The 12,550-nt window shown below is 31.0% G+C and overlaps 1 protein-coding gene across 1 annotated transcript in view; it reads right to left on the bottom strand.

Annotated features, from left to right (window-relative positions):
- LOC111413146 (probable G-protein coupled receptor B0563.6) overlaps positions 1-12,550 on the bottom strand; it is a 37,800-nt gene that overhangs the window by 9,402 nt on the left and 15,848 nt on the right. The gene's annotated exons all lie outside the window — the stretch shown is intronic.

Below are 12,550 nucleotides of genomic sequence, written 5' to 3'. Positions count from 1 at the left end.
AACTCAGCAGATGTACAACCATCTAACTTTCTAACGTTGTTCTGAAAATCGTGGAAAATATAATTAATTTTTAATTAGCAATCATATTTTAGAATTCAGTAAAAATATATAGTTTGAGTAAATAAACCATGCTAAAGAACCTACACAGACATTCATTGAAATACCTTTAGATGTTACTTACGTCGTGAATATGAACACACAAGTAGTTTGCTATATATCATGTAATCTGAACTTTGCAAACTGGTTGTTCGTTCGGATATCTTCGATAAAACGGAGTGCTATATTGGAGTCTTGTATACAATACTTTCGACTCACATTCCGCATTCAAAAGGGAAATTTTCACCTTATTGCTGTTCTCCGCACTTGTTTACCTAACTCATATATCATGTCTTGACTTCAATTTTATAAATGCAATGATACCATCATCTCATCAATGATTAATATGTACTTCTAGTTCTTATGAGATGATTATGTTAAGATAGCAGATCTCTAATCTAATAAACAATTTTCAAACTATAAAAAACCATTAGACAAAGTAAACCAACTATAAAGTTTTATTAGGATGTTAATATTCTAAAAATGATGATATTTCTTTAAAAATAAGTCGAAATCTTGGCACTTTTAGTAGTTTAGTTTCAAAGTCTTTTTGATTATGTATTATAATCGTTCTACATTCTAACAAAAAAAAAGATTCAAATTTGTAAGGTTTTGAAGTAATTTAAATAAATCTAATGTTTTATACGCTATAACTTTATTATTTTAAAAAATACGTATTTTCGATTTGTATTAATATTGGATTGAAACTCCGGTTTCCCTACTTTCATCTCTGCCCCTTAACAGCAACACCTAAATGTATAAAAAATCTGCTGTTTCACATGTCAATCATGAGATTGATTGCGTTTTATTTTCGCAAAATCCAAATCGATTTATTGAAAAAGTTTTATAAACGTTTTGTCAATTATATCGTCTATTTTTAATTGAAGATATCTGTTTTGAAAAATGGCTTTCAATTTTTGAAACGAAATATTGGATCGAAATATCTGACAAATTTTAAAACATTGTAGATTACCTTTAAAATTATAAAAAATCTTATTGAAGAAAATTGTTATTTTATGAACAATGTGTATTTTTAATCGAGGACTGTGTCATGTTCATCCCTACATTTATTGTCTTCTTGGAACAAACGGTGTTTTAGTATCGATTTTAGAAAAGTCTTCCTTATTTGTTAACTTATTAAGTTTTGCTCCAAATTTACAAATAGCTCATGACAGCTCTGTAACTGGCGGCTACAGTCATTAATTAATTATAGGAAATACAAAAATACAGGTAAGCTACGCGTTAGAATAACAAATTAAAGAAATTTATATTGTTGTTACACTTTAACTAACTATGGAAAAATGTGAGAAGTCTTGGGAGGTTCCTAAAGAGATCTTGAATGACCCATCGTATAGGATGAGAACAACACTGTAGCAATTTCTTTTAACATTGGGAGGGCAGGGTTTCTTGTTTGGATTATCTTTGCAAACTATTTGGTGTTGCGACCCATCTCTTCCTTTAACATATGTGGGCGACGTGCCATGGTTTAATAATAGGTGTATAAATTTATTACAACGATCTTAGTATTACAGCATGAGTAATGGTATTCGATCGAAACAAATGAGTCGTTAATATTATTAAGATACTAACATAAATCTTAACCTTGTAATATTTCATTAATCAATGTCAATACCAATTCGATGAGAAGAGCAGGTATTGCTTGATACAATGAAGAGTTTTATGGAGCAATTCCTGTAATACCACGTGATTGAAAAACACCTGGAAAATTTCACTTAGGTTGGCATAACCATGCATAACATTCTCGATTGTAACCCTTGATTATAAGGTGAATTATAAAATGTTTCATTACGAAACAACTTATATGTAACAAAATCATCATCAAAATCATCTATAATGAATAATGTATTAATTTAAGCTGTAAAATCGAGCTTCACAGTTATTTTTATTTATTATTTTATTTCAACCTGAATTATTAATACTAAAATAATAAAATTATTCTAATATACAGGGTGTCCCACGACGTGACTGCCATAACTTGGGAGTGTGTTGCTGGGATGATTTCAACTCAAAAATGTCTAATGAACATACCAAAACGCTATCGTAAACGAGCTACAAGCATTTGAAATTTGTAATAAGTAGTAGTAGACCATTTAAAAAGAAACAGCTTTATTGAATTAGTTGCTTAAAATATCCACCCAGTTGCTATATACATAGTCTAGCTCTTCTTAGAATTGAAGTGGTAGCTATGCTAACAGTCTCAGAATCAGCACAAATAGTTTCTGCGGCATTCATAATTCTAGCTACTAGTTGTTCTCTGTTTTCAATATTTTTTGCATAAACTAAACTTTTCAGTCTTCCCCATAAAAAGTAATCTAAGGGATTAATGTCTGGTGACCTTGCTGGCCCATGAACTGCTGAACCTCTTCCAATTCACCGGTTTGTATAATTTTGATTAAGAAATTCTGTTACTTGTCGACCAAAGTGTGGAGGTGTGCCATCGTGCTGAATCCACATTCGTAGTCTTACATTAAGAGGAACATCATCCAGTAATATTGGAAGATCATTTTCAATGAAACGTAAATAACGAATGGCCGTGAGACGTCCTTCGATTATAAACGGACCAATGAGGCGGTCATCAATAATACCACACAAAACATTCACCGAAAATCTATCTTGAAAATGGGATTTCCGAGTTTGTTGTGGATTTTCAAGTGTCAACAATGTGAATTCCTGGTGTTATTGATGCCGCTTCGGGTGAATGAGGTTTCATCAGTAAACAATATTATCCGACAAATCCTACGAAATAACAAGTTATCATTCACAGCCACCTGGACTTTTTAATAATAATTAAATCAACAGCGGTTACGATAGCGTTTTGGGTGTATGTTCATTAGACATTTTTGATTTGAAATCACCACATTCCCAAGCTATGGCAGTCACGTCGTGGGACACTATATAAATATGGTAGGTTTAGAAACAATTTGCCAGCAATTTTTATCACAATAGGTACATTTCCCATTAGTTTATTTAGTACTGTTATCAGCCGCCTTCTTCCCTTTTTTCAGGCATCACAGCATTGTCGCTTATTAGAACTACCTATATTACGATGTAATTTCAATCTGATCATTTTTCCATTGTATTTGGTAGAATGTAAGTTTACTTTTGTAGTTTGACTTAGGTATCCACATCACCTGTTTTACATTGTTGGCTGTAAGGTTAGCCCCACTTACTTTGCTTGGTTTAAATAAAGATCTTTTTTCTACCGACAGTCAGTTAATTTACGAACACGAAACCATAATTTACCTATGAAAACCATAATTTCTTCAGAGTTAGTATCTTAGCATTTGTTTATTCTATCTCACATTTGTAGTGCAGATCTTTTCTGCTGATTAGCGTACTGATTAATTTCTGTTACGATACAAACTAAGATATTTGTAAAGGAACAGCTTAAGGAACAAAATTGGTAGCATCAGCATGATTAAATAAAGCATTCTAAAGTTTTAAACTTTTTAATTTATGTTTTTATGGGTTCATATGAATCATGGGTCAGAACAATTTAAAAAAATTGTTTGCATTGCGGTGATTAACGTGTCAACAACATTAAAAAAGAAAATTCCGTGGAAATCCGAATACGACTTTAGAAATACTTGGACATCGTTAGAAACACTTACAAAATCATCGTTATTTTTTAAACTTTAGGAAATCCCAAGAAAGATTTAGAAATTATTAGATAGCTTTGAAACATCATCGGATATCACAGAAAGCGTAATTTTTTATTTTTACAAATTGCAAAATAATGATACTGTTAGTACAGAAATTTAAATGTTATGAGTTTATAAGTTGATCTATATAAATTCTATAAAAAAAATGTTTATTAAAAAAAAACATATTTTGACGTATTCTAGAGCTGTGCAATATATTTTCGAAAACACTTCTGACACCTCCCTTGTTATACAGTGTTAGAACTTTTAGAAGGTGGAATATATCCATCACAAAATAATAAAACGCTTTCTGCAATACTCTAGATCTCTGATTTTTGTTTCATGCATATGTTGTGAAAATTTTAAAAAGATCAGGTTATTCAGCATTAAAGGATTCGTTTTCTAATTATTTGTTATTCTATTTTTATAAACTTGTTGACTTATCGCGTAATTTACTTATAGAACTGTCAAGGTGATCCTAGTTTTAGTGTTCGTTTTCCTATCCGGTGTTTCAATCATTCGTTAATGACAAGATTTTCGCAAATCCAGAATTTCGTATTCCTTGTGTCAACTTGGGAAGCTCAGAGTCCCAATCTTTGGAAATAATTTAAACCTTAACACGCATTATCAGCGAGCGATGAATAGGAAGTAGTTAAGACAGTTAACAAACAGTTAATAAATTGATGTTCTGTTATAATTCTGATGCACTCAAATCGTTAACACGATATTTACATTAAATATTATCTGATAAGTTTCATTAAGTGTGTTTTTCAAATAATAAAATGATACAAAAAGGATTTCTCACATCACTTAACAACTTTACTTGTTATTACGTTAATTTATATTATAAATATTTTAACTTAAATGAATTTAATAAATGTAATTTTATAAGTCGACTATATCAAATGGTTCAAAATTAAATTTATCTAGTGGATTACACGTCAATTTGCGGTTTAATCTATCATCAACTCTAGTATTTCAACATTCCATCCATGAGCTTTATACCACCAAAACGAACATCATTTGTCTCCTCTTGTTTTCAAGTTATACGTCTTAGATAGAAAAAGTCCCAACTTCAAAAGGAGATAGGAAATTGACTCAAAGACATCCCAAATAGAATAAAAGAATTCTATAGTTCCTCGTAATAACAAATTTAAGGCGCGGTTCGTAAGATGGAAGTTTTACGTGTAGGAGACCCTTCTTAAAAGTCCGTTACTTGTGGTAAAATCCGCAAGCGACAAGCAAATTCAATCGATCAAAACCTTCCGGTATTCTTGGAAAAGAAACGCCAACCACTTTGTGGGACTACTAGAACCATTACGTTTTCTGAATTCTAAATAGGGTAACTTTAAGCTTAGATTTTCAGGAACAAAAAGTTGGGCAAAACCTTTTCAAATATAATAATTTAGGGTAAATGGTTATTGTATTGAGGATACAATTTCTCACGTTTTCCATAAATTTAACGATATATAACTTTAAATGTTCGTGTCGTAAAAGGTGGCGTACGAAAATGTATGCATACTCTCAATAAGGTCGCAATCTTTGACGCTATACATATAAATTACGTCTTTCACCAACACTTTCCTCAAACCGTCATATAATTTTACGTCGGCCGTTGAGTAGTCTAGACTTCCAGATTTCTAGCAACTTAATACTTTAAATCCGACTTAGAGACGAAGATCGATACTCTACCACTTCGTTTCGTCTTATTTCATTAAATTAACTAAACAAACCCAATTAACACCTGTGAAACTTTACAACCCTTATTTATATTTTAAATAGCAATCTACTCGAGCCGTTGCTTCCTTTACTACTTTATCTAATGAACCGAAAAACGACAAAGATGTCTTCTCCATCTTGGGGAGCCCAATTTCAAAGTCTACTTAATCTAGATCGATTTACTCACAAATTGTTTCGTTGTTCTTTCTCAAAGAACATGAAATACGTAAAGTAACGCTTGAGAAAACCCCTCGAGGTGACGTTCGAGTTAATTATGTTTGACTGAATAATACGAGATTGTTGAGAGGATTACATTTGATCTTTAAATTCCTTTAACAATGAACTAAATGATTATAATTAAATTTAAAATACTTTGTTTAATTTTTCTTTAATTCAATATCTGAGAAATCTTTTTATAATAGATAAAAGTAAACAAAAGTGTTGATATTCAATTGGCTAACCAACTCCACAAATATTTATCCTAACGTCGGTACTAAATCAATCACAATTTCCTCGAGTAGTCCTTATGAGGACATGGTAACGGAAGGCGTCCTTCCTGTTTGCGAATAGACTTGTTGCTATAGCGACGATGACCGAAGCGTCGCGACGACAACTCGCCTTGTATTAAATTTATATCGCGCCTTTCTCTTTGCCCGAAAATGGAAAACTCATTGTCTTTCTCCAAAGTTGGAACTAAACTCATATATGCAAGGAATGTGCATATGCGAATACATTTTGTTCGCATATGAAGGTTGAATTTTCAGGCAAATGGAAACTCACTCTCTGCTGAAACTTTGTTGAAAGGCATGAGAGAGAGTTTAGGAACGCATTCCCTTATCGTAATATACGTCTTTTGAACATATATTTGTTGAATTAATTGACGTCGAGTTCGTCCGCGATAGTTCTCGACTAAACGGGGTTAATGCACGAGGAGATTTACATTTAAAACTTTAACCTTAGGTTATAAGGGTGGTGGTTCTGAAACATGGAACGTTGACCTCAGAAGGCATTAGGGACCTGTTTGTAATTGGGGATTATCATAAAAGGGTGGATGCTCTCATCTCCCAAAAAAAGGTTATTTCAACTCCTACGCAAAGGTGTCACAAAAAATTTACGAATTAATTACTTTTTTTATTCACTTCAAATATTATTTTAAATTTTTTACAAAGTAAACTTTATGAAACAAATTAAAGTGTCAGAAAATTTGGGTTCACCTTTTTAATAAAACTCTCACGAACATGTCAAGGAGTCGACAAATTTCGATTATCCCACCGCAAAGGATATCGTAGAAAATTTTAAAATATCTGAAATTGAATTTAGTTAAAGTTTCAATATGGTAAAATCATAAACTCTAAGCTTATACCATAATAAACGTTTCCAAGTCTTGTTCGTTATTAGTTATGAGACAATGCCCCATTGCACCTATTGCACACTGTGTGCTCGTGGTTATTAGTTTTGCGAATATTAATTTCTCGCCGTAAATCGCTTGATGTCATGAATCTTAACAATGGTTTTAATAACGTTCTCGACTTGACGTAACAGAAAATTGCTTGTTCGAGTAATTAAAATGAAAATCTCAAATAACGTAATTACAGTTATAATGTTTTAATAATGCATTAATTTTAATCTATTAAATCTTCTTGAATTCAACGCGTTTATTTTGGAAAAGTCCCCCAATCCAACAATTTAACCCTGGCCGGGATCTCAAGTAGTCCTACTCCACTTGTACCCCGTCATTTCAAAGGAAATCTAATTCCACCTATAATGGCGAGCAAGGAGATGTATTATTGAAAATAAGATTAACTACACGCCATTACAATTGTTGCATAAATAACATAAGGTTCTATTCAATATTTGGACAGTATTTAAATGATAAAGAAACTACATTGGATACATCAATAAATATTTTTCTTTTAAATTTTAACGTTTAATATTTGATTACTTCAATTATTAGAATTAATTATATAATTTTTTTAACGCTGCAAAAAGAAGAAGAAAGAAATAGATTGTAAAACGAAACATAATGCCTACGATACGGAGTCGCCCATGATAATAAATATTTTAGTCGACAATTATTTATTTATTGAATTAAAAATGGTTGTGTTATTTGCAGATTACAATGATATATTAGATCATCTAAGTAACTTTATAGCATCGCTACGTCAACAATTCCAACCTTACAAGAAGCATGAGTCACTAATGTGATAGCTCCATAATCTACAAACTCATTAATTCTAGATCAAGACTATTTCGGGATATAAGGGAATGTCCTGGAAACATATCTCCTGCAATGCTAAGAAACATATTCCGCGAAATTAATAACTGAAATATTGCGTGTATAAAGAGAGAAAGAAATCACGTGGAAATTTAATATTTCAACGTTATTATTTACACATTTTTAATTAAAAATTTGTATTTATTGATGTACTATCTACCTATCTTACTGGCTTTTATAATTCGTCAATTGTAGCAAAATGCACCAATAAGAACAACAACAATACAATGTTAATATTTTCGTGGCCAAATCCATCACAAAAACAATCAATTTCTGACACTTCACGCATGATTTTGATCAATTCGGTAATACATTGGAAACTGTCAAAGATATAGAGCCGTTTCTAATTAAGTTGTAGTGAATTAAATTTTCTATTTGATAGAATAATAACATATCGTCGTTCCATTTCAAATTTTAGATTTTTTGCAATTGAACAGTGATGATTAGTAATTTAATTATTGAGCACTTGTTTAAGAAAGAGCGATATAACTAATTGCGTTTCATTTGACGACATTTGAAGAGTAATTATACAAATTTTCAACTTTGTTGCTTGTACATACAGTGGCTGAGAAAAATGGTTTAAAAGAAACACTTTCATAACTGCTCAAAAATAATGTGAAAACAACAAATTCGACTTATTTAACTCTTGATTTCAGAGAGTGCGGTCTGTAATACAGTCTCTGAGAGCAAAATAACTTACACAGATAAAGGAGAGCAAATATAAAACAGATTACATTAACTGAGTAAAGATTAGGAAGGAGGTATTCAATTTTAACTAATATTAAAAATTAGAAATTAAAGACCGAGATAAATAAAGTTAGTAAGAAAATATATACAAAAGGAAGAACTAGAAGAATTAGACATCAAAATAGCATAACAAACATGAAAGGGTTGGATATTGTTATAGTAGTAATTAAACAGATTAGAAGTAGCTTTATGGTGATTGTGGAAGTGGATACCAATGTCTTTGATTTATGTTGTACACTATAGTACCGTGCTGGGAATAATCTTGGGGAGAAATATAAATGAGAGTATATGAAATGTATTATTAAACAATGAACACAAAATTTAACCTAAATTTTGCCAAAATTTTGGAATATAAAAAAATGGAAAGAACAAAGGAAAAGTAGACTCGCAAAAATAGCAAATAATAAGTAGAGGAAAGGTTCCAATATTTTAATCTGCTACGTCCTGTCTGGTTTAGATAAAATACAGGATTTTGTGAATAAAATAAAATATAAAATAACCGAACGGATCCCAAGTACGTTTTATGGAATTGTTTGAAGGATTATATGAGAAAAAGAATACTACCAAAAATCGCATAAAATTAAGCATTACGTTTCAATTAAGCATACAAAAGGTTTATTTTTGCTGATTTCCTAGAATTGTAAAATGAGTACAAACTGGGTTCAAATATTGGAGACAGAATCTTACAATTCAAAAAGAGAAATAACTGTGAAAAGATAGTACAAGAAAGTAGAAACAATAGCTCAAGCTCAGTATTTATAGAATAGGTATAGAAAAAGTGCTTTAAATTTAACAAAAATGAGTACGCAAAGGTTAAAGGCTCATTTTTTTAGATAGATTGAAAAGCAATAAATAGATTGCTTCATCATTTCAAAACATCAACACTAGGGATAAGGACAGTACTATAGAAAGCTAAATTTGTGGGCCAGATATTCTATAGACTTCTATTCTATAGAGGCATTCTAAAGCGAAATCGAAAACACATACAAGGAAATGGTGGAATTGATTTTTATAAAAGGACGTGACACTCGTTTAATAAACTATGTAACTGTATAATAACTATTATAATTTAGTTACTGAATTATTGAAAGGAAATATGTACAAAATGATTACCGTTGTATGAAAGTTAGCTTTTCTGCAAAAAGTTTAAAATTATTAGGTACTTCCTGAAAAGTATTTTTTAGATCTTCTATAGGAGCTGTATTCTTGTAATAATAATAATAACATTCTTTATACATAGAATGATTTTTACCTTTTCCTAATGTTAGTTAGTCATGGTCTCTTTAAGGCTTATTGGACAAACGTAGCGCCATATCAGCTATCTTACCAGGATATTTTCCTTATTGTAGTGCAAGCAGTCACATTCTGACAAAGGCATCTTTTAGCTTGTTTTAGATATTTTTTTTTATATTAGATGTTTTATTACATGATATAAAATCAATAATTTTGAATGGTGACCTTATCAAGAAAACTGAAAAATGTTAGTTCTATTAATTACGCTATAGGCCTACGTATTGGACATACATATTCTGGCCACGTGAAACATTTTTAACGAAAAATGATATACATTATGTCTTCTTCCATCTAGCTACGACCAGTTTCGAGACATTTTTGCTGTGCAATCATAATTTTATGATATTTCTGCAATAGGTACAGAAGCAGAGCACTTATATTTTGCATTCTATACTGACCAATACAAGTATCAGAAAATAAAGCCAGTTCTGTAATTGTGCCAGGAAGAATTTATATATGTGTTTACACAAGTGTACTTGTTATGTACTTGCTCGGTGGAGATTTGTAATACACACCGAAGATCAAGCGTACGACACACATCTTTTTCTTTTATTGTATTACCATATCTCTTAGTTTTGCTGCGTTATAATCTTCTTTTCAAAATGGGTACTTACTTTCTAATTCCGGCGTTATATCAGAAATCAGAACCACAACATTTGTAGGACATGTTAAATTGACAATGGTTTTTTTCAGTTTGTAAAAATATTTTATACATTCTATAGTGTAGGAATCGTTCTCACAAATTCCTTTATAAAGAGAAAGCATTTTTGCAATTGTTATCTTGGAATCTACTGGCTTTCAGTACTTTTCCTGCTATAGTGGGACTTCATATGTGAAAACCTTCTAGTCTGGGCTTAGACTTTCTCTGTATCCTAACATTTTGCTTTTATTATATGCTATCTCTGTACCTCCTTTATCGTCTCCAACAAATACACCTCCTTTTCCTTTGTTTTTAAAAACGTGTTTCTCAGTTTTCTTACAAGCAGCGAGTATTTTTACTTGTCCACACGGACATTGGTTTAAGTTTCAACTACAAGACAAAAGTACATCAAATTTTGCAAATGTAACTTGAATTTAGTGTTCTAGCTTACACCAAGTTTAAATACTTGGTGAAAGCTAATCATTTAGAATAATCTTTCCATCTACTTCTCTTTACTAATTTTTATTAATAATTCACTCAATGTGTTCACACCATATTTTGTATCGTCTGTATCTAATAGTTCATTATGCCATAGTCTTCATTACTTACAGACCAAATAATTTCAGTGATTTCCTTGCAGTAATAAATTTGTGTTCAGAAATAGTCACTTCTTGTCAGTTACTTCTTTATTTGAAGTGTATCATTTTAGTGGCAGTGTAATAGTAATATATGTGTATCAGTGTACTTATCTCAAAGAATGAAGATCTTACATATCGTATTTTTTGTTAAGTTAAAAATGGCAAACTTTCTACTTGGCCGATTTAGTGCATACTCAAAGCTTCCCAGTTTCTTATTTCTCTGGAACCGAAGAGCCAAATGAGGTCAGAAGAATCAAAAAGAATTGACACAAAAAAGTATGATTCTTGGAGAAAGAAACATTATTTATCAACTTTTAATTGAATGAAATTTAATTATATTCTCTAATTTACATAGAATGATAAGATTGTTAGAGCAATTTCTGAAACCGTTTGATATTAATTGAAGATTATTTATATTCTTAGAACTATTCTAAAAATTGAAATTATTGATGAGTCACATTACAAAACTAACCAATAATCCTGCCTTTATGAACTGCACAAATGAAGTGGTGAGAAGGGCTTGAACCAGTTTTGCCCTAGTCGTAAAAAATCTTACTTAATCATTTCAGTGCTCTTGGCAGTAATATCAACACAATAACTGAAGATGGATATTTCGGCAACCATGCAATGAAGAAAATTGCTCACTGTGTGTTGGAATCATTGAATATTTTCACGAAGGTATTACGTAAGCATGAACATTTTTATTCATCGTTTTATCATAGTTTATCTCTGTCTAAGAGATAATTAACGAATTCTTGAAGAACGACTGTCCATATTCCTATAACACGATATAGTGTTACAGGAATCATAACTGTCTGTTCTGCATCTATCAATACATTCGACTGCGTCAACTAAAATGCAAAATAGTATTTAGTCTCTATATTTAGTAAACCAAGTCTGACCTAGTGTACATCGTTCTCTAGTTTTCACTTCCAAATCTTCTCCTTGTTCTACCTGAATTGCTACAACATGTAGAATTACCAACATGTGTAAGAATACCCATATAGATCTGGCCAATCGAAATTAGTCCGTTAGTCTAAACACTTTGACATTAAGTTATTGTAAATATTGGTGTTTTTATTTTTTCTTATCTATTTTTATTTGTATACTGATATTATATTGTAAATAAATAAATAAAATTATGAATAAAACAGCTGACTCATAAAACAACTTTCTTACGCGTTATTTCTCATACAGTATTGCTATGGAGTAAGCTTTTAAAGTAAAGCTACATGATGCCTTAATAACGCTACAGAAAACACAGCGTTACGTTCAAGCTTCCTCGGTGTTCTGACATTGGAACTGTTTCAGAATTGTTGTTTAGTGTTTTCATTATTGTTGCTTTTTTCAGTATTATTGTTCAAACGAAAAAATAATTTCTTATTCAAAATTAATTTCTTCTCCACTATTTTCTTACTCAGTTTTCAATATTCTGCTGTAGTCTAATGCAAATCAAGTTATCTTTTCAAAGTGATTATTC

Source organism: Onthophagus taurus, chromosome 1 (assembly GCF_036711975.1).
Source record: "Onthophagus taurus isolate NC chromosome 1, IU_Otau_3.0, whole genome shotgun sequence".
Lineage (NCBI taxonomy): Eukaryota > Metazoa > Arthropoda > Insecta > Coleoptera > Scarabaeidae > Onthophagus > Onthophagus taurus.
The sequence above is the reverse complement of the archived record's forward strand: the minus strand, read 5'-3'. Positions and strand labels throughout refer to the sequence as shown.